Consider the following 7208-nt stretch of genomic DNA (forward strand, 5'->3'; position numbering starts at 1 on the left):
AACCATGTTTGACAAAAATGCCATTGTAAATATGAACAAAATATGGACTTTAAATATATTTTATTTTTCTGGTTTGAAGCAAACAAAAAATAACCACTTTTTTTTTCAATGTAAAGGGCTCTTCTGTACCAAAATTACTATTCACCCCAAAAAAATAAAATAAAATAAAATAAAAAAATAAATAAAAATAAACATAAGGTGTGCATTTGGATATGTGCTCATGGTACAGAGAGTGTAAAGAAGAAAAGGCTTCTCATTTATTAAGCAATCATTTCCACATTATGACTGAAAGACACATCCATCACATCATTTGCAGTCAAATTTTGGAAGCAAAGTTGAGCAAGTAAACTTTGCAGTGTTGTTGCACATCTGTCAGGATTAGCATATTTTCTAGAGAAGTGCAACTTCCACAGATCGGCTCTTCATGGGTTTTAAACAGGTCATGGAAATGGGGATTAGGTTAAGAATTATTATTTATTTACACAACTGTGTTGACCTTCACGGTACACACGATACATACTGTTGCACCACATCCCCTCGCACTTTTATATATACATTTTTTCGGATATGCTGGAACATTGAGTGAGTGTATTGCACTTAATTAAAAGCAGTGGCTGGCCTGTCCAGATGTTATGTGAAATATGTTGACATTCAGTGAATAGAAGAGGCCACCTGCTAACTAAATCTTGGCTTGAGCGCTGATTTTGCATTCCTGCGGCCTGTTGCCTTGGCATGATTATTCCCAGCATTTCACAATCACGTCAACTGTTTAATATCACGGATTCTCTGCAATTTGGCTATATGTCTTCTGCTTTTATTTTATTTTTGGGGGCACATGAAACTTAATACATAAAATAGGGTGACCAATTCTCCCCTTGAGAGCCCCTGTGGTCAAATCAGCCAGGAGAGAGTGAGAGGTTCATTGGTGTGTTTCATCACGTTAATGGCCATTTTGCTGTATAAAGTTGCAATGGAGTTTCTTAATTGCTTACACGTAATGATCTCAGCAGGTTTTGAGTTTACTGAGGAAAGTGCTTAGTCACGCAGTGGCAGCACTACCATGAATGGCACTCTGTGTGGCAGTGATACCCCCAGTAATGAAAAAAAGCAACAACAGCAACGAATAATAAGGATTAGTGAATTAAGAAAACACAAAACTTGCATTGCTCAAATGAAAACAAAAGCCCAAAAAATGCTATACTAAATGTCCCATGTAGCCCCACTAGTCTAAAAACAGTATTCTAATGAATGTTGGGTTTGTGGAATATGAATTAAACAGAAAAAAAATCCACCAGTGTTCCTCTATCTCAGTGGGCAGCCATTTTGCCATTTGCTATCAAGTAAAAATGGCCTTAATTCATATTTCACAAATGCAATATTAATGAATCAGAAACTCATGTTTAGACTGTAGGGTACATGACTTCTTTAAAGAACCTACAAAGAGGTTTGTTTCTAATTATATTATGAAGGAACATGCTGAAAACAAGTGAAAACACTGACAACTCATCCACTATTTGAGAACATGAGGACCTTCGCAACAGCAGTCATCTGGCCCGTTTGCAACGAGCAGTTAGCTAGCTAGCTATTAGCAAGCTAGCATGCAGACAACCATCCTTGCTTGTCCATTTTAGAGTGGTAAGATATACAGTATTCAAATTATCACAAACTTTCAGTGGAAAGAGTTTTGCTCCACAAGTTACTGTCATACAAAACGTTCCTGATGAAGTAGCATCCTTTTTTTTTTTTTTTTTTTTTTTCAGGTCATAGCAGTAGGATTTGACTGACACACAATTTTGAAACATCATTTCCCATTGTTCAGATTTTTTAACATTCTTGTCTATGGTGTGTCATATTTAGATTGCATTTATCTTCACTTAACAGGGACTTTAAAGCAACCTCATTGCAATAATTTGCCTTTGTGTCCTAGCATGCTCGTTGTGTTCTATAGTTCCGTTAACATAATACATTATAATAATAAAATTAGTGAGATGCAAGTAAAAGAGACATTACAAGTGGTCATGGAGCACTATGCAGATGAACATTGCATAAGATGTTATCAACAATTTCAAGCAACACCCCCATAAACAACATACTACTCAACTCAACTCAACTTTATTTATATAGCGCTTTCAAACAGCCTGAGCTGTCACATAGCGCTTTACAGAAACACAAAAAAACAAACATAACATAATATCATAAAACCTTAACACCAATACAATCACAACAAATCAATATAGTAAAAAACTCATCCTCATACCTGCAGCCCTTGATTGTTTCTCCTCCTGTTTTTCCGAAAATGTGCATCAGACGGGTACGGACCTCTTACGAAATGAAAGGATTTGATTGCAATTGTTTACATCCATTTCTTTGTGTGTAACTTGTGTATATAATTGTTCATCCTGTTTTGAAACCAAATACGTGAGGAGTAGGGTGAAAGGGAAGTGAATAATAAATCCAAAAGATTGAGCATTTTCATTATTTTTATTTTTTTATTTATTTTTTATGGCAAATGCTTTCGGAACTCCTTGTTTCATTGATTTGAGCTGTGTTAACTTTATTTTCTTATAGCCATAAGTTTATTTTCATGGTGTCACAAGGCAAGTGAAACTGTATCTAATAAAAATGTTGTGCAGTTTACCCAGTCCTTCTGGACACATATGGTTCTCCTTATTTGTATTCGGTGGGTGGCCGATGGGCTTCCATGCAGCTCAATCAGTTCCTCCTGAAGAGGGAGAGCACGCAGGTCACATTTTTACATGTTGTTTGGTATGACAAGGAATCTGTCCTCTCTGAAGGTGATGCTTGAACATGGTCAGGTTTTACTTGCCACCAAGATGTGCACAATACATAGGCTATGCGAGTGTCTAGTGGTTACAACAAAGTATGCACTCAATGTGTTATTTCCTTTCATCTTTGAAGGCAGCACCTGTGGCGGATAACCTTCACCATCACTCTTATGCTAGTTTTGATTTTAGGTTTATTTATTGTTCACATGAACCTTCTTCAAAGGTTGAATAATATGAATAATCGCACACAGACTGAATCCGTGCAGCTAATTTTTTAACAAATAATTGTAACGTCAGGATGCAATTTCCTGCAATTTGGATATTGAACTTGGCAGTGCGGTGATTTAAATAATCGTTCGTATTAATTGTTACACAGCAAGAGCCAAGAGCGTGCAAATGGCTTTTGATTTTAGTGTAGAGTGGAGGTAATTTAACTCCAACAGTCTGGAACTTCCTCTGCTATTTCATCATTTATTTGCAGTTGATTGAAAAACAAACTTTTTTTTTTTTTAAGTCTTCTTTAGTTTTCTTTAGTTAAAGTGGTTTTTGTTTTCTTTGATGTGCATTTTCTTACACAAGAAAGAAGCAAAAGTTGTGTTTTATACTTTTTTTGTCCCACACCCTTTCATAATAATGTTGTGTTGATTAAAATGTTGTAGTCCTCTGAATTTCAATTCCTCCCACAAGAAATATTTCATACATTTTAAAAAGTACTTTATGATACAATTATAGTCATACATCATCTGTGTGGAAAAAAAAACAAAACAAAACTATCTGACACGACTCGGCTGAGTCGAAGAAAAACGGATCCCAGAAAGGCAGGCTCAGAGAAGGAAAACAATCACGGTTTATTCTTTGAATCAACCGGAGAAGCAAAACTTGCTCGCAGGCAAGATAACGCGGATCACAATGAACACTTGCACTCAGCAAGGAACCCGAAGGTAACAGAAAACACTCGCAAAAGGCAAGGAACACGAAGTTAACAAAAAACACTTGCAAAAGGCAAGGAGCACGAAAGTAATACATAACACTTGCAACCGGCAAGGAACGCGAATGTAACATAAAACACTTGCAAACGGCAAGGACGCGAATGTAACAAAAAACACTTGCAAAAGGCAAGGACAGAATAACAAACACAAAACACTTGCACCCGGCAAGGACTACTCGAAATAGAAATGCGGAAATAATCAAAAGGCGAAGTAAACAACAGAAAGCGACGCGGAAATACACACGTGAATACAGAGTAACCGAGGACGAAAACAGATTCAATGATTTTACCAACTTGGAAACGCGGAGAACACTTGGACACACTGGTGAGCAAATAATAATCCGACAGCTTGCTGTGCAGCTCGGAGTCCTTTTAAAGTCCTAATTGTCAACGCGATGCAGGTGCGGGGCTGGGGAACGCCCCCCTCGTTGTTGGCACTGGAACACACACACAAAAGCACAACAGGCTGAGAACCGAACCATGACACTATCTGCACATCAAAATGACAAACCTGCATATAAAAGGGAAGTTAATATTAAATTATATATATATATATATATATATATATATATATATATATATATATATATATATATATATATATATATATATATATATATATATATATATATATATATATTAGGGGTGGTAAAAAAAAAAAAAACGATTCGGCGATATATCGCGATACTACATCGCGCGATTCTCGAATCGATTCAATAATCGGCAAAATCGATTTTTTTATTTTTATTTTTATTTTTTATTTATTTATTTATTTTTTAGGATTCACACCTTAAGCATGGAAGAATGTTATATGAACGGAACATTAAGCCTTAATATTTTATTTCAATGCTGTTCAAACATGAAACAAATTACAACCTCTATAAGACTGAAATTTCAGATAAATAAATAATACATTTTCATATAAATCTTAACACTCTACAAGCTTACTGATTAGTATTTTCTAAATTTGAATGAAAAAAAATCGCAACAATCGACTTATAAATTCGTATCGGGATTAATCGGTATCGAATCGAATCGTGACCTGTGAATCGTGATACGAATCGAATCGTCAGGTACTCGGCAATTCACACCCCTAATATATATATATATATATATATATATATATATATATATATATATATATATATATATATATATATATATATATATATGTATATGTGTGTGTGTGAACCGTAAACCTCACATTAAACCTCACATTAAGGTTAGTGGCTTTTCAGTATTAAAAGCAACATGTGCAACATTGTGCTCCATTAGTGTGAAGATAATGTGTAACATACATGTTGTCTCCAAGGTTAACTGTGGAAAGTTGGCTAACAGTGACAGCCTCTTCCGGAAAGAACGCTACAAACAAGCCTTTTCATTTTCATTTGAAAAGACTGCGCTAATTTGCTTACAATGGAAATTCAATGGGAATGATACTTTTCTTAACATATTCCCAAGCATTGTTTATGCTGTTTATGCCGACCTCTTGAAAGCATGCTTCTTAAATGTGGTAATTATTGTTGTTGTTGTTGTTTTTTTTTTTAACATTTTCATCTTGTTTGAACATGAATATTCCATAGATCTGCATATGTTAGCTTCATTTTTGACTCCAACTTTGAATACCTAGTAAAAAAAAAAAAAAAAAAAGTACTATAGTAGTAACCATATCTTGTTTTATGTCAAATTCACTATGGTGGCGTGTAAAGGCAAAATCATAAAAAGCAATTCTGGTCCAAAGGGTAGATTCTTTTTCAACGTCATTGCAAAACTGAATAAGTGATGCATTTATTAAAGATAAATATCATGTTTGAACTGGATGTCACAACCTTTCCTGTTTTAAAAACCTGACTTAGGTTTTTGACACACGTGCATTACATTCATTCCCGAAAGCCCCGGAAGGCCACTCGTTTCAAGTGACTCTCTCCAGCTGGTATTTGTCAAGATAAAGTGGAGCTGCTGAGTTTCCTCAAAAAAGAAATGTGAAAAGGCCAGTCAGGGTTCAGTAACTGATGCAGTTCTCAGTCAGTGGTTAAAAGGCAATATGTGAAAGTGCCCGAATGCCAACATTTGTGAAAATAGACAAATGTCAATAATCTGTTATTAATAATAACAAATAATCTAAAACTACAAATGACTAATTAGCCAGTCACCATATGGTTATTACGCATGTGTTGTGTTTGCATTTTTTGGGGAAACCAAGAACAGTAGAGCTCAAATTCGCATCCAAAATCGCATTCACGAAACACGAATGTTTTCAGGTGTCAGAGTGAACTTCAGAACGCACCCCGTGCAGCAAATGAGTCCTCTAACGAAATGTTTTTATTTATAGTTTAAAATGGCTTGAATCGCATATCACATTTTGGTAAAAGGTGCGTGGAATGCTTTCTAGCATCCTTCTACTTTCTTTCGCCGGTTAGCAAAGACTGTTGGTGCATTACTGCCACATTCTGGCAACAGGCGATAATGCACCGAAAATATTTGCCAACCAGCAAAAGTCAACACGATGAGGTAATTGCCATTTTGAGTGCCAATCCGAGGTCTAATTTTAATACAAGTTGCACCTGAGTATAAGTCGCAGGACTAGCCAAAATGTGACTTACGCTCTGAAAAATACAGTATAGAATACTGTTGTGAATGTATGCGAATATTGTGCATGTAGCGGGTTTAAAAAATAAATAAATAAATAAATAAATAAATAAATAAATAAAAAGACTTCAGGGAAGGTGCAGGTGAACTATTAATATTAAGAAATGATATAATATAAATATAAACACAAAAGAGGAGCAATTCCTTGATAGCTGAAACAGAATTAAAGAATAAGACCTCTAACAATGACCTGTAACGTTCAAAAAACAAGATACAGAACCAAATGCAATGCAGATTTCTATATTATGATAATAGGAAATTAAGTATTTTGTAGAGGGGGTTGTTACTGATAGACATCAACAATGAGGTCCACTGCAGCGGGCCGATCACACGAGTTGCCTCAGTCCCCTGAGACGGAGCAAGTGGTCTCTCCTTGAGTGCAGTGAGATGGTTGAATGCAAGGACTTCATTAAGACTCTCTATTGTTAACAGCTGGCTTCAGAAGAATGCCTCTTTCTTTGGTAAATGTTGACCTGGTTTAACAAGAGATTTTATTACACCATGCAGTTGACATTGGCAGTGGTGGCATGTCTGGCAATGGAAACTGCTCAACTGTTTTGGTCACGGGGGATCAATCAAAGCGGTTTGTTTCCGTGAAGCCTTACATTTTCACCAGAAACATTTGGGTAAATGTTCGCCTAATCTGATTTCATCGCCAAGGTAAGTTGGCCTTCCTGGTAAAGCGCACAGTGTCAGTTACCATGAACGCAATCAATATCAAGACGAGTAATAAAGCACGTGGAGGTGTTGTAGCTTACATAAATAATAAATGATTGGTTAGAAAA

This window comes from Festucalex cinctus, chromosome 14, assembly GCF_051991245.1.
Source record: "Festucalex cinctus isolate MCC-2025b chromosome 14, RoL_Fcin_1.0, whole genome shotgun sequence".
NCBI classification, from domain to species: Eukaryota; Metazoa; Chordata; class Actinopteri; order Syngnathiformes; family Syngnathidae; genus Festucalex; species Festucalex cinctus.